Source organism: Emydura macquarii, unplaced genomic scaffold (genome assembly GCF_026122565.2).
Source record: "Emydura macquarii macquarii isolate MOO-44397 ecotype Brisbane River unplaced genomic scaffold, CSIRO-AGI_Emac_v2 contig_1390, whole genome shotgun sequence".
In the NCBI taxonomy this organism is placed as follows: domain Eukaryota; kingdom Metazoa; phylum Chordata; order Testudines; family Chelidae; genus Emydura; species Emydura macquarii.
The window spans coordinates 179,762-202,233 of record NW_027131527.1 but is presented as its reverse complement, the minus strand read 5'-3'; the positions used below and the strand labels follow the sequence as shown (position 1 = coordinate 202,233).

At 43.4% G+C, this 22,472-nt stretch overlaps 1 protein-coding gene across 4 annotated transcripts in view; it reads right to left on the bottom strand.

Annotated features, from left to right (window-relative positions):
* TSPAN14 (tetraspanin 14) overlaps positions 1-14,149 on the bottom strand; it is a 67,133-nt gene extending 52,984 nt beyond the window's left edge. For 2 of the 4 annotated variants that reach the window (XM_067552463.1, XM_067552464.1), the window contains exons 1-2: positions 13,926-14,149; positions 13,700-13,842 (exon numbers count right to left, since the gene is read on the bottom strand). The gene's annotated coding sequence lies outside the window, so the exon portion shown is untranslated. The remainder of the gene's footprint in view (positions 1-13,699; positions 13,843-13,925) is intronic. The other 2 variants (XM_067552465.1, XM_067552461.1) reach the window with 1 other exon arrangement.
* Positions 14,150-22,472: the final 8,323 nt, after the last annotated feature.

Genomic DNA, 22,472 nt, shown 5'->3' with positions numbered 1-22,472 from the left:
GTAACTTGCTGGCAAGAATACTGTGGGAGACAGTATCAAAAGCTTTGCTAAAGACAAGGTATATCATGTCTACTGCTTTCCCCATAGCCACAGAGCCAGTCATCTCATCATAGAAGGCAATGAAGTTGGTCAGGCATGACTAGTCTTGGTGAATCTATGCTGACTGTTTCTGATCACCTTCCTCTCCTCTTGTATTTTGTATCTAAATGCATGCCTTCATATAATTGCCTGATATTGTTATATGAATGATAAGATGTTTTACGTACAAATATAGGACGATCATTCTGTGCTAGGCTAATTACTATGGTAAGCATCATTTATATTAATGGCAAATTAATTGACTGCTGATGGTGCCCAAGCAAACCCTCACCCAATGCAAGAAGTCAAGAAAATCATCATTCCAAAAATTGTTATGTGGCATCAACAACTCAGGTTAAGAGCTTTTTAAGAGTTACCAAATTTTAAAAGACTGTTTTGAGAACTAAACATTCATATAGAAGAACAGGAGCATCTGGACCTTTTGAAAACAGAATTTCATATCCTGTCAAACTCTAATAAAAAGTAAGGAGAAGTCAGAAAGCGCACTGGATTTAAAAAAACTTTTTAAAGTTAAAACTAATCTGAAGTTTTCTTTCCACAAGAAGAATGGAGACAATTAAAGAAGTGTTGCATATTCATTAAAAAAGACTGCATATTTAGGAGCTAAAAGTGTCAACTAAGCAAACAGAGCGACAGCAACCAATTTGAATCTAACCAAGCATGGAGGAGGTATTTTCTTCTATAATTCCATTAAAATAAGAAAGGTATAAGACTTTAAAGCAGGAGTTCTCAAACTTTTTTTCTGAGACCCACTTTGATAATATTTCAGGCTGCGATGACCCCCCCCATACCATGCCACCCTGACTTCTGCACTGCTGCTGGGAGCAGCGCTGCCTTTAGAGCGCCCGGTCAGCAGCCACTGCTCTCCAGCCACCCATCTCTGCAGGGTTCTGGCGGTCAGCCATGCATGGCATGTGCAGGGGCTGACAGCTTGCAACCCCCCCATAATAACCTTATGACCCCTTGAGGGGTCCTGACCCCCAGTTTGAGAACTCTTTCTCTAAGGTGAGCATCTCACACACTGTCTAAGCACATTAATAGGAAGTTCTTCACAACACACCTGTTAGGGTACAAGTATATAATGTAAGCTTGTACAAGTATTTAGGCCTGTGTATCTGCCTGAGATGGGACCTCTGTCTCTGAAATACACATTAGCAAAGAATGAAGACATAGTGTGTTCCTTTTGCATGTCTGCAATTAGATGGGTTTTTCCTTTATTACTGTAAAAAAAAAAAAAAAAAAAAAAAAAAAAAAAATGCAGTTAAAATGTTTGATGGCATAGTAACGATGTACCATATAAATGCACAAATGAGGGAAAGCTCCAACTCTTCTTCAAGAGGGACGCCAGAGCAAGGCCAAGCAACCGGCTGGGAAAGCAAGGAGGAAAAAAAAAGTATTTAAAAAAACAAAACAAAAACAAAACATATCACACCTTGGCCATGGTCAGTTTATGGTCATATCTCTCCCTGCCCCTCCCATGGTGTACAAAAGGGGTTGCTCTAAAGCCCCCAGACCCTCCAAAACAAAACGATCATATATTGGAAGGGGTGATACCAGGGGAGGGACTACAGGTATAATTAAGGATATCAAGAAGGAGGGTGAGATGGGGTTTCATCCACATACAGAACCACGGTCAGGGAAAGGGGGGAGTCCTATGGGCATATAGGACTAGAATGGGGAGGGAGAAGAAAACTATCGGCGTATAAAGAAATAAACCCAACTGGTGTAAAGGACTTAAAGATACGGTTATGGTTTAAAGCTTGTCAGTGTAACCCCCAATAAAGTCATCATGGAGTGCCTGCAAATTGGACTCTGGACAGTTGCTTTTTAGCAAACTGTGTCTGGGAACTAAGAGGGGACAGGGCGGGGGAGCCCTAACAACATCCTGTCCATCTCTACAATCAAGTTGCCATAGACAAGAAAAACAGAAGACTCAAGACGAAGCCAACCCAAGAAAATCTCCCCAAGACTTCAACATGGATTGGTGAGAGGAAGTTAATTAAGACATTGCCAAGGGATTAGATTTGAAACTCTTGTAATAATTAGTGGAATTTTGAAATTCTGTTGTAATTTAAGAGAGTTTCTCTTGTTAGTCACCAGGTGGCTAGACAATGTATCCATAGAAAGGAGATGGGCTAATCATCAGTAAGCAGAGGAATAATAGAATTTAATTGGATTTACGATTCTGAATATTGGTTAATATGCCTGTCCCAAGACGACCCCTTAAATGGCTTTTAAACAACTGATTTAAATATTCTCTTTGGTGGAGGTAGTTAAGATTGTTTACTTCACCGACTGTAAACTGGGTGATTATACATTAATAACCAAACGGGTCCACCTGCCCTGATATAAAGTTTTATTGCCCATCTATAAACATTCCTAGGCATCTAAGGATATACCAAAGAATGGAGTCACAATAATTTTGGGAAACCATATACTTGGATGGACGGACGGACGGACACACACACACCAAAAAGAGAGCACACCTCAGAGGTGCTCACTTTCAAGGGCGTAACCTCTGTTAAAAAGTTCTCCACACAGAAGAGATTGTAACCAAAGTAGCCAGTCTATCATGTGCTTTTAGTGTTTCCTTTTCCTTTCTTTAATATTGCTTTGCTTGGTCTTGATCTGGATGTCCCCAAAAGGTGAGTCCCAGAGGTTCTTCTACATAACAGTGGAAGCCACTCCCTGAGTTGGCAACAGCTAGTAGAAGAAATGGTAGGCCAGCTCTTTTCTCCAAACTAAATATTTTTAAAACAAAAGTTACTTGGCATCTGACAAATTTAAAACTACCCCTTTCAAGCCCCAACAGTTCAAGCACACATCTCCCTCTCGGCATAGAACAGGGACGGCCAAACTGTGGCTCGGGAGCTGCATATGGCTTTTTAACAGCTGGCAGAGCCCCTTACGTCCCCGCCCCATACTCTGCCTACCAGACTAGGGTGGGGAGTTTGGGGCTTCTGCACTGCAGTGAGGTGATACAGCTAGAGGCTTCTGCCCAGCAGAGAGGCACCTGCCAGGATTCAAGACTTCTACCCCATGGGGTGTGCCTGCCAGGGCTTGGGGCTTCAGCCTCATGGTGGGGTGGTGGGGCCAGGGGATTCTGCCCCTCAAGAGGCACCTGTCAGAGCTCAGGGCTTCTGCTCCATAGGGCGCACCTGCTGGAACTTCAGCCCTGAGAGGGGGAGGAGATGGTCTTGGGCTTCTGCTCTGTGGGAGTTGCCTGCTGGGGCTCAGGGCTTCAGCAGGTACATCCCATGGGGCAGAAGCCCTAAGCCCCACCACCCTGCCACAGGGCTGAAACCTCAAGGCCCGGCTGGCGTGCCCCAGCTCTTGAACGTCTGAAGATTGTTGTATGCGGTTCAGAGGATCAGTAAGTTTGGTCACCCCTGGTATTGAAGATGGCCCAGTATGCCACAAAACCAAAATCCTCTACCTCCAATATCTTCTGTTATCTATCTTCTCTTGCTCATGTGACAGAAAGGAACTTTGAGAAGATTACCTGTACTTCCTTCTCCATCTCTCTTACAAGATCCCTGAAGCTTTTGTGGATCTGTAAAGCGTTTTCTGAGGCAACACCATTCGTAACAATGTATATCGTAACCAATGGATTCTTGCCTGAAGCCTTCAAAATCCCATCCAGCGACATGTATCGTCTTCACTCCAAAAAGACTGCACACAGTCCTGCTGTTCTTTTGTCACTTGCAGAATGTATATTGTCCAATCTCTTTAACAAAGAGACCCCATTGAAGGATTGTCTGCCCTCTTCTCTGGACTTGTTTGATGTCCACAAGGATTGGGCTGAGCATCCATCCTCGGGTACGTCTAATGGAGATACCTTTTCCTTCCCTCCAGATGAATCCTCCAATATATTCTCTGGGGCTGATTTTCATCACAAGTCACACAATATTTGCAGGTACTGGAGTTTTAAGCAAAGGATCTTAGTTCTGTATAAAGAAAAAGGTTTCTAGAACTTGTAGCTGTGGCAAAAATCTTGAAAAGCATGAGCCTGAGAGGTTCAGAAGCCAAAAGGTAAATAAAAGCCACCGCAAAAAAATTTTAAGTCTCATTTTTAAGTTAGTCTCACGAGTCTTCCATGTTTGAAGTTGGCAATACTGTTAATATAAAGACGTCTAAAAACAGAGTCTGTCCAAGATAGTGGCACATCTCAGAGACCAATGCAGAAGAAGTAAGTTTAAGTCCAGAGTAGGTGAGACACAAGGCAAACATCAGGCACCAGATTTTGTTCTCAGTTATGCCAGATTTACACAAATATATCTTCATATAAATCTGAGATACTCTGGATTTACACTCTAATGAGAGCAGAATTTGGCTCCAAAACTTTAATTTGTGACAAAAGGTCATAGAAATACTTGCTTTGATCATCTCTATCCTCAGGCCTGAATGAACAAGGGTAATATGTTCAGAGTTGTACTGACTGAACTGTGTAGCCAAAGGACGGTGCCTGAACATGCTGTACATAGCTTTTGGCAGTGCTCAAAAATACAAATAAACACTCTCAGAAAACTCAAAGTTCTTATATAAAAAGACAGCCTGAACCCTTGGATGCTGGGTTAAAACCTCCCCTCTTATGGTTGCTAAATGAGAGGGATGTTGGTAAATTACTGGAAGGCAGGCATCTGCCCACTGCACTGAATCATATATTTATTCAGATACTGAACTTTCCACACCAGAAAGCAGGAAAGTTAAAACCATAAAGTCACGCGCACTTGGCAGTTTTTCCAACTGACTTTATCAGTTTCAGGAAGAAGATGGGGTTCTTTATTTTTGTTCATTGTACAATTCAACTACAATCTTTAATATAATAGAAAGTCATATTTTAGAGGAGTCGAGGGGAAGCAAAACAGCTTTCTTTGCCCATTTTACTTTAAAGGAACACCAATTTAAAAAAGCCCCACACTTCTAACCATACCTCACTGTCCTTGTCAATGGAGGCCACTCCTTTTAGTCTCAAAGTTACCTACATGCCACACTAACTGGCGTCCCCTCCCCTTTTTACTATTGAAAGTTATTTACATGCAATTTTGGATACAGTTATTTGCACAGAAGGAATGAATCCTGCAACATTTAAGTTTCCTACTTTTTTAATTTATTTAAAAAAAAAAAACCACCTCTTTTTGGGTCTGTCACACATTTTGCCTTGGCAGGCCATAAAGTGTACTCCAAACTGAGAAGTTTTTTTAATCTACTATTGTTACAAATTTAACAGTGTCCTTTTAAGAAAGAAAAGCTCTTCCAAGATTGTCAGCTGTCTCGTGACAAGAAATTACAGCATTCCATAGAAAAATGCAAGCTACATTTGTGATTTGTTTAGTATAATCAAATAACGTCCATGTTATGAGATACATGGGGGTTGAATCACTGAAAGTTTGATTTTATTCTTGTCTTTTTAAGACAAAAATAGCTATTCCCCAATGTAGGCTGAACTATTATTATAAAAGCCACATCCCATTACTATAGAACGTGTCTTACTTTTGGGCAAATCATATCAGGTTTCTGGCACATTCAAAGCTTAAATTTCAGAGCTGGTTGCAAAGGAATGTATGTCCCAGAGTTGCACTCAAAAACACACTCAGAGGATCTTGTTTTCCATGTAATTAAGCACATGGATCACAATGAAAATGTGGCCATTTAGACAGCTTTACAACGCTGTACGGTAATTAGGCTCCATTGGTGGGCAGAACTTCTATTTTTAAAAAGCCCATCACTTTATCAGGACAGTCATGAAGAGCCCTGAAACACAAGGCAGCAGAGGACACAAGAAAGGGTGACCCAAAGGCATATTCTCAGCCTCTCAATGATTTATGCAGCTGAGTTAAGAGCAAAATTTGGGGCTTGTCGTGCAGGATGTCCCTAACAGCAAGAGAAAATAAGCGCTGTGAAAAAGAGACACACAAGCTGAAGATGTGTGTGGTGACCAGGTTTACTCAGGTTTACTCAGGACCCATGGCTGCAACACAAAAAAACAAGCTGCTATAGGCTGATACAGCTGGCAGACAATCTCAGGCTTCTCCCCTCCCCCAAACGCACAAAGGCCAGGGATGGGGTCATGAGAAACTTTGTCAATTTTTTCACTAGGACTCTGTATCCTCCCTAGGGGATCAGGACAAGCTTTCCACCTCTTGTGAAGTATGCCAGCAAACAACAGTGTAGCTCATACAGATGAAGACAGCAAAGCCATTTCAATGAGGATGTCAGAGCTCCTTTAAATGTAGACTTTGAGTTATACATTTGTCATCCATTGTAAGAAAGAGAGGCTCCTGTATTAGCAATCATTTGAAGGACACAAAAGGATAAATTACAACATAAAGACTTTCTAATCAGTGCCTGTAACAGAGGTAATTCTTTATAAAGCATCCTTAAAGTGAGAAGTGACAGCTGAAACTACTGTCTTGACATGCAGGTGATATCTCTGGTGACAAAGGAAGTGCAGCCCAGATGTGAAAGCACGAGAGGCTAAGAATTTCTATAGGATGAGATCTTATAAATTGAAGTCCTGACTTTTTTTTTAAGAGGCAAAAAAAGGGTGGGTTGCCTCCCCCCTTCCCACCTCGGTGCCCCTTCGCAAAAGTCCCTTTCCCTCATTCTTGAGCGCAGAGGAAAGCATCTAACTGGGACCTCTGAGAGGTGGCAGCATTTCAGTGATACCGTAGAACGTCTAACGTTCTTGTGACATGAGACCTCCAAGTGGTAGCTCCAAATTAGCCAGCTCTTTAGGTAATCCTTCTTTCACCCCATGCTATGGTTTTTCCATTCACTTGTATAAGTATCATTTTATTGTGTGTGAAGATTGCCTGGCTGTTCTATGAACTGCTTGAAGATTAAGTGCTTCCTCTAGTACAGTTTAACAGCCAGGTGTCAGAGACAGAAAGTGGGTGTGGAGAAGATCAGCCGCACATCTTGGCAATCAGCAAACACATAGTTACACAAGAGACCAAAAGTTCAGCACCTGAGATCAGGGGTGTCAAACTCACTGATGGTGAAGGGCCAAATTCACATACACTGCACTTCACATGGGCCATGCAATGACCTCCGCCGAAAAATTCGGGCCATCTTCCCCTTTTTGGCGGCGCGGCATCAGCCCTTTTCGGCGGCAGGATTTCACGGGGGACCCTGCTGCCAGACTGACTGCATTGCTGCTTTAAGGGATTTCTCGGAGCAATACCCACCGCCGAAAAATTCAGGGCGTCTTCCGCTTTTCGGCAGCTGGGTTCTGCGGAGGAAGGTATTGCCGCTTTAAGACTCTCAAAGTGGCTATGCCCTCCGCCGACAAATCTCTTAAAGTGGCAATGCCATATGCAGATAAATGTCTTTCGGCAGCAGCACAACTCACTTAAACTGGCCGTACATGGGCCGGATCAAAAGGATTTGAGGGCCAGATGCGGCCCGCGGGCTGTATGTTTGACACCCCTGCCTTAGATGTCTCTCCTTAGGTGAGCTAAATGATGCCATTTTCCAGTTTCTCTCCCAGGTGTCAGGCAGTGACTTTTAGAATTAATTTTATGCCTCAAGGCAAGAGCAAACCAAAAAAAAATGTTTAAAACCAACAAAAAACCCATTGTGCCGCTCTTGTAATTCAACTGCCAGCTGTGTCAATGGAAAGAGCTGTAGTGCTTCATTCTGCTTCCTATTGCTTTAGGAGCTACTTTAACAAAACCAAAACCAATAAGGTTTAGAGCCTATCTATTATTTAGGGAAAACAGGACATGAAATATTTAATCTGGCATAGAAAAACTACACATCTGAAAGGCGTGAACTACTAAAAAGGACAATTATGATACCCATTCTTATTCAGTCCACCATCAGCCCTTTTTAATTACAGACTCAGCTTGGACCTGAGCCGCAGCCCATCATAGCTGAAAGAAAAAAAAAAATGAATTAACTTCAATGGGCTTTGGATCAGGTTCTTACCTGAGAGAATTTTACCATTATTCGTTATTTACGTATATTCTCAGTCACAAAACCAGACGGAAAGGCAAAGTAGAGACATTTAGTCCAATAATAATATGCATGGAGCGACTGGAGGAATAGCTCCAAGATGCCTATAGCCAACAGAGAGAGAAATAGGAGACACCAGCCTTTCAAAGCCTCACCTAGAACTTTTGAGTCCGTGATTAAAGGGTGAGGATGACCCTAATCATTACTGCTTTTCCAGAGGCTCCAACACTTGGCACTCCAAGGATGAGGATGATGGAAGCTGTTCTCCAAGCAAAAGGAATGTTTGGTTGCAGAGAGGATGATCAGAAATGGGAATTCAGTTTTTAGAAGCATGAGCTTCATTCCCAGCAGGGAGCACTTGTTACTTTCTGAAACAGGATGAGAGAGAGGGAGAGCTAGGGGTAGGAAAAACAAAAAAAAAACAACCAAGACTCTCAGACACTCGCTAGCTGTGTTCTGCCATGGGCTTTCAGATTGCATAGGAAACAGGAGTTTGCTTTGCTTCCACGTCCTGCCAGGAGCACAGATTTTGGATCCATTTCATCTTGGGGCTGTATCTGAACTTTATTTTCCCAACTACATGTTGCATATTTAGACTCTGAGGTGCAGGCACAACGCTGAAGCAACGAGTGAATCAAGCAGAACGAGGTTTGTTCTCCCCCTACACAAAGCAACCATGAGGAGCTATTTTTCAGAGCGATGATGCTGTAAATAAGGTCAGTAAGAGCCAAAAGAGCTTGAGTGTAATACACCAATAAGTGACGTGCCTAAAAATTGGAGAGCTTCAGCAGAGGAGAGCTTCCAGGCTCGAGACTGAAAAATCCTCACTTGGGGCAGACACGTGACCTGAAGATCTCAAATGCTGCTACACTCCCTCCCTGTGACTCATCGTGAGCCAGAGGAGCTGACACAGCACAGGGGAGGAGCAGTCACTCTTTGGCCTCCTGCTTATGCAGCACCGCTGCCCCAGTTGAAATCCTGCAGTACTATTTAAAAACTCTCAGACAGACAATCAGCCAGTGCCCCTCAGGTAGGCTTGTGAAACCTGGGATGGCCCCTATCGGCCAGTCTGTACATGCCAACAGTCCTGTTTTGAAGTGGCAACAGCAACGAGGACCTGGAAGAATATCCAGCCTGCACTGGTGGAGGCAGATGCTTTCTAAGGGAGGCCTCTTGTTTCTCCCTGTGGCTGGGACAAAAAAAAAAAAAGCACGTGCTTTGTCTATTTGTTTGTTCTAACTGGAAGATGAGGGCCAAAAGGTGTCCCCTCATGATAAAAATTGAAGAAATAGATAGGGAACATGCACCACGCACACAAAACTGGAAACCAAGCTTGGTGTTTGTTTGTTTGTTTTGGGGGGTGGGGGGGGGGGGTGAGGGACGTAATAAATAAATGGTGGTTCCACAGAAACAACTTGTCACCAAGAGGTAAGCAACATAGAGCATCCATGAATTAAACACTGATGCCACCAGAAAGCACAGTACAGTCATCTACTTCTTGAGACAATGTATAGGCCCAGAAAGCCTGCAGTGCACAGAAGCATGGCATGAAAATAAGCTAGTGGGTAGATGCATTCTTGGCTCTGTAATGCAAACTTTTGAGCAAAACAAAAAAGCTCAGTTGTCTCAGATTTATACAAACCACACATTTTGATCTACCCCCGTTCAACTGCAGTTTGGTGGCTGAAGAGTTCAGTGATGAAGCAGAGGCTCTGACAAACATCAACTTTCAAACCCTGCAGAGTTCACATTGGAGAGAGAAAAAACCCTACTATAGACAACACAGAATCAGACACAATCTCAGCTTGTTCTAACCGTGGTACTCAGACTCTGCAACACCTGAGACTACTCTGGCAAAACTGGATAGATGAACAGGAAAGGTTTGCTGTGGTCGAGGCTCCTAGCAATAAAATCTTTGTTTTCTTTACCCTGTGGTTACAGGGAAAGGATGGCTACTGCTCGCATTTCAAGGCTCCACGGCCCACTTTAACTATGCTTAAAGGAAGAACACAGATCAACATCACTACATACTGAGCTTTTTAAAAACAAACAAAAAAAAAATTCGCTTCCCAATTGCTTATTCAGTGCAAGTGTGCTATTTAACTTCCTGCATCCCAAAATACCCGTGTTATAGACTTTAAAAAAAAATCCAAAACCTTAACCTAGTAAGTGCTTGTCTCACCTGCTAGATTAATTACATTAAAACACAGGAAATTGGTATCTTCAGTCCCAGAGAAGGTGCTCTAAATAGATATTAGTCCAGTGTTATGCTCCTGTGGCAGCAGAAATAGGCCTTAGGCTGGGTCTACACTTTGCCGCCGAATTGCCGGGGTGTCGACAGGAGTTATGCAAACTATGCAGAAAATGTATGTAACTCCCGTTGACTGCTGTGCTTCTCTTCTGCGCGCTGTCTTCACTGCACTGCGCCGACGGGAACCGCATTCCCATCAACACAGTGCTACACTACTTGCGGGGGTGGATTAATAGTGTCAACCTCTGGATTGACTGAGCAGGTCTTCACTGACCACTCGGTCAATCCAGATAAGTCGATCTGACAGCTGCGACTTTGCTGCCCTCAGTGTAGACATAGCCTTAGAGTGGTTACCTCCCCCACAAATGGCTCCCCTTTACAGTACTGGGTTATGGGCTCTACATAAACTGGGGGATGGAAACAAGGCTTATGGTAGATTGCAGAGTACATTGAACTATGGTTATTCTCTGTTTTTATGGGGCTATGGGAAGCAGAGCATAAATCAGAGCTGTCTCAAGTTTGCTCTGACTTTCATTAGAGGCCTGGCAGACAACTGCCTAGCCTCAGAGCACAAAGCCACCTTTGCCCCCACTCATTCCTACCTCAAGCAAATGCACAGAGTAACAGAGAATCAGGCCCCTGGAGTCTATTCACAGCTCTAGCACTGACTTGCTGTAGGATCTTGGGCAAGTCACTTTAGAGCCTGGTGCCTGAGCCTCCTCATCTATAAGATGGAGATAATACCTCTATCCCACAGGAAGTCACCGGGCTTGATTTAAAAAGTAAATACTTGGAAAATACTTCAACCCACTCATTGAAACCCCACACCCATGCCTTTAGAAACACTTGTTTCCAGATTTAAAAAAAAAAAAAAAAAAATCCCCAAAACAGTTCTGTTATTTAAAAAAAAAAAAAAAAAAAAAAAAAGCTATTTCACTAAAAACAAGTTGTGTTCTTATTTTCTTAGGAAAGCATTGCTGTCATCATCAGCATCGTTTGCTCAAGATGAACAATATAACTGGCCTTCTTTTCATGCCATTATGAGAGTGACAAGCCACACCACACCCTGCAGACCATCTCTTCAAGTTAATAACCCATCCTCACAGAACTCCTGGGCAGAGACTGCCCTTGATGTGGGTCTTTAAAAAACACAATAGAGAGGATTTAAAATACAGAACAGCTGCATTCTTCCTCCTCCACAAGCCTAAACACATCTTATCCCAATTAGGAGACCCAGAATGGAGGACGATTCCCAGTCTGTCCTTTCCCACAGTTCTCCCAAACAGAACTCCAGCATCACACAAACAGCAATGAGGACACACACCCTCCAGGCACAAGCTTTTGAAGTTGATCATGTACACTTAGCTATTTAGGACTAGTAACGATAATGCTATCAACACCAGTCCTGGCCTTGGGAGTCACAAGTGCTTGGTGCTAACAGCCCAAGGCTGCACCTCTAGACATGAAGTCACACTGAGTCAGGCATTTATCTGTAAGAAACACTCTGTGCTTTTATCATTTTTCTTAGATAGTCATAACTTTAAATCACTAGTTTTAATCACAAACAAGAGTTGTATAGTACCTAGATGTTACAGTGCTGAATCCATTTTTCCCCTCCCATGAGTGACTAAGGCCTGACTGTCCATCCCTTTCCTCCCACCCCCAACTCCACCAGAGTATGATCTCCTATTTACAGTATATTTTTTCTTCTTTGCAACAGGGACACTTTTTGTGTGCGTCTGTACAGGGAGGACAATGGGGTCCTGGTCCATGACTGTGGTTCTCGGGTGCCACAGTAATACAAACAATAATCCTGAAGGATTCCAAAACAGAATCACTTTAATCAACAAGGTGCTTAAGTATGTGTCTAACTTTAATCTTAGGTTAGGCATGTGTTTAAGTGTTTAAGAATTAGGGCCTTACTGTTCACAGCACTTTGAAGATAGTAAAGCTCGAATGCCTTATCTACATAGGCAAGTTTTACCAGTTACACCAATTCTGTAGTTATACTGGGATAGCTCCCATGGGGACACTTTATTGAGAGATTATTTTAAACCCCTTCCCAAATGAAAACTAAAAAAGGTGGTAGCACTCATAGGTTATACTAGCATAGCTATAGAGGTTTAAGTTTACACCCTTTGGTTATACCAAGAGAACCTCTCTCATGTAAACAATACCTAAAGAAGGTATTAGGCAACCCACCTCTCTGGGTAGACCAAACTAACTATTAAATAGGATACTGTAACAGGATATTCAATTGAAACTGCAGGGGGAGTTTACTTAGAATGCAATTGACTAAACTCTAGTTGGACCTGAACATGTTAGTTCTACTGCTGCAAAATGTCCTTTTAATGACCTCAAGTGGCCAGGATCTCCACTTTCTGATTAATCTGAAAGATAGCCCATCCACACCCATCCCAACAGGATTTTATTAAAGATTTATTGAACCACCTGTGCATTGATACCACCACTTCCGGCAGCACAGCACCTTATCTTCCTCATTCAAGAACTGGCTCATTCAGTTAGTAATATCAGATCTAATCACATTTCAGCTGGGTGATATAGCTATAGGAGACCCTATCACATTTTAAATAGTCACAGAAGCCAAAATAGGCCTGGGTGATGTCACTAGAACTCCACTGTAGGCTCAGGAGGTAGAATAGCTATCTGCACAGAGCCTGGTGCAGGACTGGAGCTTTACTCCTCCTGGAAGGCTGTAATTGAAACAGTCAGAGAATGCAATATACCAATCCCCTTAATTGCATTGTTATGACCTTTGAGAAAACTGTTTATGGGGGAGACACTAAAAGAAACTAGTGCCCAAGCATTCCCCTTAGCCCAGTAAATCCATGTTAAAATGTCTTGTAGGATGGTTCAAAGAGCTTTGCACAGTGCAGGCAGACCAGCATTTTTTAAAACAGCAACACTAGGGTTACAGGACAGTTTCTCCCATGTGCAATGAATTTTGCATCTCAACCACCACAGTCAGTCAAACGCTGCCACAAGTTTAACCCCCCGAGTCGCCTCTCCCGGGTGCCTTCTTGAGCTTCCTTTCTCGGTTGCCCATTAAAACAGCCGGGAGCTTCGCTGTGTTCAGCATTTTAGTACTTTTAAGCAGACCTTCCCCCGTGTATGTGGAGGTGGAAACCTAACAATCAGCCCCTGGCGCACGCTCTCTCCCGCACAACCTATGTGACAAGGCAAACGCAGGCTCCTCGACCCCCACCGAGTGAACGGTCAATTACAAAACGCGAAGCTCTCTTTCATGCCGCGTGGGAGCGCCCGCCCGCTAGCCAAAGGGGCGGCAGACTAAAGCCAACTTTTCCATTCATTGTAGTAACGAAATGCCACAGGGAGGGAAGGAAGGAAGGAAGGAAGAAAAATACTTACAAGAGAAGGCTGCGTGTCGTCGCACGAGAGCAACAACAATGTGGCTGCCCTCGGCTAAGAGCGAGGATCGCTTTCAGAAAAGGCCAAGGGAGAAATGAGCTGGGGAGGCTGGGAACGAGCCGAAGGAGCAGGAAACAACAGCACTGGAGAGAGAGAGAGAGAGAGTGACACAATGACCGTAGCACGACACAAGCCGAGCTGAGCACAGGAAACCAGACTCACTCACCCAGCAGCAGCCCAGGAGCCTGCTTTGTAAGTTTCACCAACTTGGGTGAAAGGAAAGAGGCAGCCAAGAACACAAGAGCTCCTCGGCGGGTTCCTCCCTTGGTTAGTCCATGAAAGCTGGTGTCCCCCCCGCTAAATAAAATAGCACCACCCAATTCTGCCCAGCCGATTTCCCTGACAAGCTCCTCGACTTGGGTGAGCTGCGCTGGCTGCTGTGTCCTCTGAGCACAGGAAATGTACTAATCATGTCTAGCAGGCCACGCCTCTCTTTTGCAACAGGGGCCAGGCGCGCGCACACACACAGGGTCATTTTACACAAAGGAGAACTTGGAAGCGTTTGCCCGAGTTTGCCTTTCCTCTCGCCCTGACCTCTCCACGCACATCACCCAGTTCCTAATGACATCATCCAGCTTTTTTTAAAAACCCGCCCGTGTCTCTAATGATTTGCAGGGGAAAGTTCCCGTACTGGCCTACATTCAGCTAAGAGAAACACCCAGTCATTACAACCACTTGCAGTTTTTTAGACACCTCCACCCTAGTTTTTTTATTGGGATTCCTCCCCGTCCACACCCGCTAGTCAGAATATTTAATACTTGCCATCCTACAGTTTCAAAGGGCTTTACAAATTTTTTTTGAACACTCATCAGCCTGACAATGGCTCAGATGTACTCACACTCCAGGAGATTAATTAAGGCACACAGCCTTCCTCAGAGGTTGTAATTAACCCTCTTCCAGACCTGGCCCCCCCATCCCTTATTTTGGATGAATTTTAAATCAGTTATTAAAGTATCATACACAGCCTTGCTACAACCCTTCTTATTTTATCACAAGTCTTGCACTATTTGCTGTTCATCTTCAGCCCCCAGCTCCTGGAGTCCTGTGACTAGGTGAGAATCTCAGCTTTCTCCCCCAGTCCCCACAAAGTAAATTTCTGAATGTTAAGTTCATGGGTGTGAAGACAATAGTATAATAATGCCTCAGAGGGCCCTGGTACAAGAATAGGTTAGAGGCCCCCTTCCCAATTCTGAAATCTAAAATTTTCCTTGCCCCCACTATCCCTCTTCCCTGCACAGCCCATCTCAGGGGCCTGAAACATCCCCCACTCCCTCACCCCACAGCTCCCCAACACTCCCCATATACCCTATAATCCACCCCTAGCCCCTCACCCACTGCCACTGGAAATTTCTTAGCCACTCCCCCGCCCCCTTCCTCCTGCTTCAGTGCTCTGCCACATTCCAGTTTAAGGGCAGCTCCTGCCAAGCCAAGCGGTTCCCTTCATTCCCATCAACACCCCCACACACACACACTCCCAATGCTGACCAAATCTGAGTGATGAGTGGCAATGCAACCTGGCATTTGGTCCAGCTGCCCCTCCATCATGGCAGACGGAGAGGGCAGCCCAAACCTGATTGGCACTGCAACCTCCTGTGCCAAGTTGCAATGCCACTTGCTCACGTTTGGCCCGGCTGCCTCCTCTGCAATGATGGGGGTGGGCAGCAGGGACAAATCTGAGTGATTGGTGTTGCAACCAGGTGAAGTGCCAGAGTGTGGCTTCATTCCCTACCCTCCTTGGGGGCCCAGGTGCAACTGCATCATTGTAGCCACCCAAAGGTAAAATGGAGAAAAGCTTGAAAGCATCTGAGGGCACGCTAATGGCTCAGCAACCAGCAAGCAAAGAAAAAGAATCCAAGAAACCATGTTTTAAAAATATCGGTGTTGTGATTTTTACAACAATCTCCTGCTATTTTGCAGGGGGGGTGGTGGTGAGGGGAGGATTAACTCATGGGTTTTGAACACTTGCACTTAGCAGTAATGTTGAGAGGTGAGGGTAATCGTAGCTTCTGTTTTTCTGGCAACACCCCAAGTAAGGAGATTTCCCCAGTCTTCTGATTGTGTTTATGAAAAACAGGTATTCTCCCACGCCCTGCAGAGTGTCCCTGTGCATTGACCACCTCCACAGGCTTCTCCTGGCTGTCATTCGATTACCATGCTGAGCTCCTGCACAGCATTTCTGGTCACCGGGAACAGCTGCTCCCTGACATTGACGGTTACCTCTCAGCTATTCAGAGAGGACCAATAACTTGGCTCTCTTGGGTGAAGAGTAGGTTAAACCCTCCTGTGCCACTGAGTCCTCTGCTGGGGTAATATGAGCAAGACTCCACTGGTCACTGGGTCTTAGAATTAACACAACAGAGAGATAAATGGGGCAGTTCCCACCCCTCCAGATCTATTGTTTCAGATGGACTGCAAACTCAGGCAGACCACACTGCGCTGGTTATGCTCAGTTCATGTTTTCAAGCATTTCTTCACAACATGAGGGCTAGAAACAGTTTTGTTTCTAAAATGAAAGCTGAGAATCTGGTGTAATCCCCTGCCTCCTGGAGCAGGAGCCTGAGGCACAGGCCTCATGAAGTCTGTGTCTTGTTGTGGTTCTATTGAGTGGTTCTACTGCAAGGAGGATAAGGATTGTAGGATACAGTGCTGGCCGCTGGTGCCTTCTTCTCCCTAGGATGCCCTCTTCCTCCTTAGCGGGGTTGAAAGTTGGGGGGAAAGCACTGTAACCCTCACCATACCCCTCTTTGTACTGGTGTACATCAGGGATTTCTCTAATCTCTGTCTATGTCCCTGGCCTATGGGCTCCCATCCTACCAACATCCCCGATTCCCAATTAGAGTCATCTGATCAATGAGGAAGGGGAGTGTGGGAGGCTTTGGTTCCCACAGTCCACTAGCCATGGAGATTCCAGCAAACAACATTTGAAATAAAGATTTCACAGGGGTGACAGGCTTGGGAAAGGGTTGATGTTAAAGTGGGAAGTGTTTTCCCCTTGAGGGTGAGGATTATCACAGCTGCCACTCTTAAATGTTTCAGTTGTTTTTGCCAATCTTCCCTCTATAGTCACAATATCTCATAGTTATGAAGAAAAGGTTAAATAATAGCCCATCTTTTAACTACAAAGGCAAACTTGGAAAGTTTGTAAAGCTTTGCGTGGCCAAGGCTTCAGTTCTCTCACTAGAATGAAGATATTGCAATGGAAAATGAGACTGAAAGAGATGCACTGTTATGTTTGCACATAGCTCATCAGCACCATTTCCTGACATTAACCAGTGACCAGGAGGAGTTGTATGGGGTCCAGGCACCACAGATGTTCACTAATCTCTGCAGTGAGGGCATTATTGCTATTATAGGATACATTTCTAATGCTTCTCCTCCTGACGTATGAATTCACGGGCAGGAAGGTTCCATTTCCACCAGGATGTATCACTGTACAAAAGCCGTTCACCTGGAATTGTGATTGTGAGCCCCAGGGGTTAGGCCGGATATAGGAAATCAGAGAAAATATAAAAGGGGATGAAACATATAAGAAGATTCTGAGAGCGTTTAAACAATCTTAGATAAAGCTACAAGAAACCATAATCACAAACTACAGAGATAAAAATTTAGATTAAGGCTGTCAATTAATCACAGCTAATGCATGTAATTAACACAAAACAAATTATTTAGATTAAAGAAAATAGTCACAATTAATTGCACTGTAAAAAAGATAAAAGAAATAGTATTTTTCAATTAATCCCATACAGATCCACTCAGTCCTACTTCTTGTTCAGCCAATTGCTAAGACAAACAAGTTTGTTTACATTTATAGGAGATAGTGTTACCCGCTTCTTATTTACAATGTTATCTAAAAATGAGAACAGGAGTTCAAATGACCCTGTTGTAGCCAGCAATGCAAGGTATTTTCATGCCAGATATGCTAAATATTTGAATGTCCCTTCACGCTTCGACTTGTAGGCTCTAAAGTTTTACATTGTACTGCTTTTGAGTGCAGTTATGTAAAAAAAATAATTCTGCATTTGTAAGTTGCACAGTCAGGATAGGGATTGCACTACAGTACTAGTATGAGGTGAACTGAAAAATACTACTTCTTCTTTATCTTTTTTATAGTGCAGATATGTGTAATAAAAAATAACAATAGAGAGCACGGTACACTTTGTATTCTCTGTTGTAATTTGAAAATGTAGAAAAACATCCTAAAGTATTTATAATAAATTTAAATTGGTATACTATTATTATTTAACACTGCGATTAAAACGGAGATTAATCGCATTTTTTAAATCTCGAGATTAATTGCGATTTTTTTTAATTGTTTTATAGCCCTAATTTAGATGTTATAAGAAAATGTTCTTGCCCTCTCTAAGAACCACTGACTAGACCAAGATATAGTTTGGCTGAATTAAATAGCCAGGAGGATTAGATTAGATCATTTATTCCAGCTAACTCACATATTGTAACTGCTATTCACTATTTCACATTTCGCCATATTTTTTCACTCCATGTCCGTCTAGCGTTTCCAAGTGGGTTTAGCTCATCCAGTAAACTCAGCTAAAGTCTCAGCTGTAACAGCCAGTCTACTGAGAGAAGTGATTGAGGAACTATCGTTCTCACTATGCAAGAAGCAGCTTGATAAAGCATTAGCGCAGGAATGATAGCAGGTCTATTACCCCCAATCCCCATGGACTGAACCACTGTCATTCCCACTAATGTTTTATCAAGCTTCTTCTCTGTAGATTAATTAGATTAATCATTTCCTCCCAACCATTTTTATGAATATATATATATATATAATTCATATATATGAATATATATATATATGGTGCACCTATAAAATTGTAATTCTGTACCATTACCCCCACATCCCAAATCTCCTATTGCATGTATGTATGTAAGAATGTACATAATGGTAAAAAGGAGCGCAGGGATATTTAGCTTTCAGCTGCTTCTGTTATGTCTTTCCTAACATGTTTCTTTAAGCCAAATAGGAATCTATGATGTTCAATTTCTGGCATCTTTATTTACTATGCAAATTCTTTGCTGTACCAGTTTAGCACTGACCTTCCATGCGACTGGAGAAGTAGTGACATCCAGTGGTGAAACAATATAAAGAGTAGATTTCCTTGTATTTCTGCCTTAAAATGCTCTCTTGTTTTGTAGGAAATAAACCTGAAAAATGCAGGAAGGATTCCTTGGATTTCTCTTCTTTTTACAGATACCTGTAAATGGCACCAACTGCAGGTGCCATATAACTGACAAAGTGAAACAAAAAACACAGCATAGGAAATAGAAAATACCGTGCTATGTAAATAGTTTTACTAGATGACTTAAAGGGGTACTGTAAACTTGAAATCTACACCAACATTTTTAAAAGAATGAGTTAAAAGCAGTTTCAGCTACTAACATCTGCCCCCAAGTCTTCCTGCTAATTTGGTAATTTAACAACATTTTCCTGTAGTTTAAGAGGGTGTTTATATTTGAGTGTGGAGAAAGAAACAAAAACAAAAACAAAAAACAACCACATAAACAAGGGGAAATTGGCTTTAGTGAAACAGACCTTACACAAATTGCTTTCTTTCACAAATGCAGAGTAAAATAACTGAAAAACTAGAACTTGCTTTCTGATCTCTTCTAGTTATAGTCCTTTTACTATAGGTCTTACTTGAAACAAAAGTAGTAAACAATTTTCAGACCAAAGTGATTTAAAAGTTGAGGATGCCACTTTAAAGGAGTCTCTCAGATCTTGTGTACCTATTTATTTAACAAAAGAGCAGAACAAATGAAATAAATGTAAGACGCTGAGCCAGCAGGGGTCACTGATGCTGCACAGTAACCATCAACATAGCCACTAATCGCCCTGAGCAAGAACTCATTGTATTTTTACCTTTAAGTAAAGAATATTGTAATAAAAGCAGCTATTCAGACTCTCCCTCCACCCCTGCAGTGAGGCAGATTCATTAGGTGATCCATTATCATTCCAAATAGATTTTTGTTTTTCCTCTGAGCTCTCTAGTTCACTTGCATTATTTCCTTGCGACTATCTGCTGCACACACTTCATCCAAATTCCCATTATCTTTCCCTCCCAACCTATTCCTCCCGCTCCAGTAGCTCTCACTAGATTTTTTTTTTTTCAGTCCTCTCTCTTCACTATTGCCAAAAAAAATGATAGGTCGGGCCTCAAGATTGGTTTAAAAATCATGGGATTTTAAAATGAGATTTAAACAAACAAACAAACAAAAAAAAAAACCAAACCCAAAATATTTGGAGTTTGTTTGCCTTTTGAACCTTTAGGGTACGCAGTTTCAGGATCATCTCTGCAAAAACTCTCTGAGAAACTAGAAACTTGCTATTTAAAAACACCACAGGAAAACAGATTCTGATGTATTCCCATGACTCGAGAGTCTCAGGCTTTAAGCGAAACACCACATGTCAGCGGAGTTGGCAGCACAGCCCCGTAACGGCTCACATCCAACTGCCACGCCCAGGGGCATGGAACATTCCCGTTCTAACGTTCTCTGCCTTCTCCGGCTGGAGGCCTCACCTGAATGAATACTCTACGTGATGTGTCTGACCTGAGTGCAAGAGGGCCTGACAGCCTCTATGCGTGACTCCGGACCATGACAACACGACTTAAGCATTGCACAGGGCCTTTTGGGAGGTATAGTCATAGCTCAGCCTGGTTAAACAGGTTAAAGCAGTAGGTCCCAACCTTTTTGGCTCGAGGGCCACAAATATCATTTTTACAACCCTGAAGGGCCACCAGGCTATCAACTCATAAAAAAACGTATTGATGTACACACCATTAAGGACCACTACATATTTAAAGTAAACATTTTGATGCCACTGTGCTCATTTTTACATTCACTATTTTACACCTACAAATTACTCACAGTATGTCACACGCTCACAGACAAAGCACTAGTGTAGATGAGTGACTGTCACTACACGCTGAAGCACATGGCCTGGCAGCTAAGTCACGGTGAGTGACAATGTCAAGCTAAGTGCAGGCCAAACTGGAAGGCACTGATTTTTAGAATCCTGCCCCTCTCCTCAAGCATGGTGGGTCCTGGCTGCTTTCACCCTCTCCCACCATCTGCAGCCAGACGGAAGGAGTTCCCTCCTTGCTGATCTCCCGTCCCCCTGGCTGCAGCAGGGAAACCGCACACATCCTGTAGACCCATGTGCTCCACCTGGGTCCTTAGGAAGTACCTCCCTTCTGCAGCCAGGGAGATCAGTGCTCCCATCCCTTTAGCTCCAGCAAGGGACTCCAGCAGCGCTCTGTTTAGGGACCCAGATGGAGCACTTTGCCATGCTCCCTGCTGGAACCAGGGGAAGGGCAGTGCTGATCTTCTGTTCCCTTGGGTGCAGCAAGGCGTCTGCACCGGTCTTGCAGCTCCGTGGCACCGCGCTCTGCCTGGGTCCTTAGGCAGCAGCTCCCTTCTGCAGCCAACAGGACGGGAGAAGTAGGCCACTTTGAAAGACCCCGCGGGCCACATTTGGCCACTGGGAACCACTGGGTTAAAGGGATACATATAATGCCCCCTTATGCAATGGCTAAGCATTTTAAGTCTGAAGTGGGACATGATGAAAGCTGACTTCCTGCCTCAGTTGCCTTAACCCCACAGAATGGCTGAAGAAATGGATGAAAGTGTAACAGGGACTTGGATGGGTCATACAGGGGTTGAATCTGGGACCTCTGGATCTAAAAGCATGACCCTTCTGCCAAGAGAGCTAAAAGAAGGGCCATTACCTTGGAGTCAACAGCAGACTTAAAACCTCTTCCATGGTATAGCCATTAGACGGTGACACAGGCCCATGTTCTGGCAGAATGGGGTACAAAAGCACTGGGGGGTTTTTCACACCCCTCAATAACAGCTTATCTACAGACACACACAAAAAATAACCTTTTATCTAGATCAATATAATAAAATAGTACAACCTTCCCAGTATGGATTTAATTATAGTAATATGAAGGTGCCTCTACCACCATAATTTATCCCTGTAAATGCTACTGCTATAGCTTATTTTCCATAAGGCACCTTTATACCAGTCTAACTGCATCCCCACCGGGGATTGAATCAGTGTAACTATTTCAGTAACACACACTAAGTGAAATAGTTAAATCTGTACATAAACTGAGTGTGGATCAGCTCTAAATGGCAGGAGATGCCAGGACAGTTTCCTGAAGGAAGGCAGAGACATGGGCAAGAGTGCTTTACTTGTTGTGCAGGAGGCTGACTAGGGCTAAGAGTAAGTTGCTCGTGGACAGATTTTTACAAAACATTTTAATAGAGCTGAATCAGAGATGGGCTGCTATTCTCACAATGTCGTTGCCCACTGTCCTAAGCATCCACACTTTCTTTTAAATTGGGAACAATCTGCAAAAAGTACATCACAGCCTCTGCTGGTAACCTTACATATTACACAGGGTTACACAGAGTAAGGTCAAATGAAATGGCTAGCTGATGTAGAAGCTGTGCTGCATTTGGATCCCACACTAAAGGATAGGGAAACAAACTTCCAAGTAATGGCAGTAAACAAGAGATGGGCTCAAGTATGGTTTTCAAATCAAGTATCTTAGTAAACATGTGGGCACCAGATTTTGGATGCCATATGCTCATGCAGATCCTCTTCATAGAGGAAACAGAAAAGATGGGTAGGGACAGAGGTTTGTGAAAATAGTTCTCCCTCTCTCTCTCTGGGCAGAAGTATTTT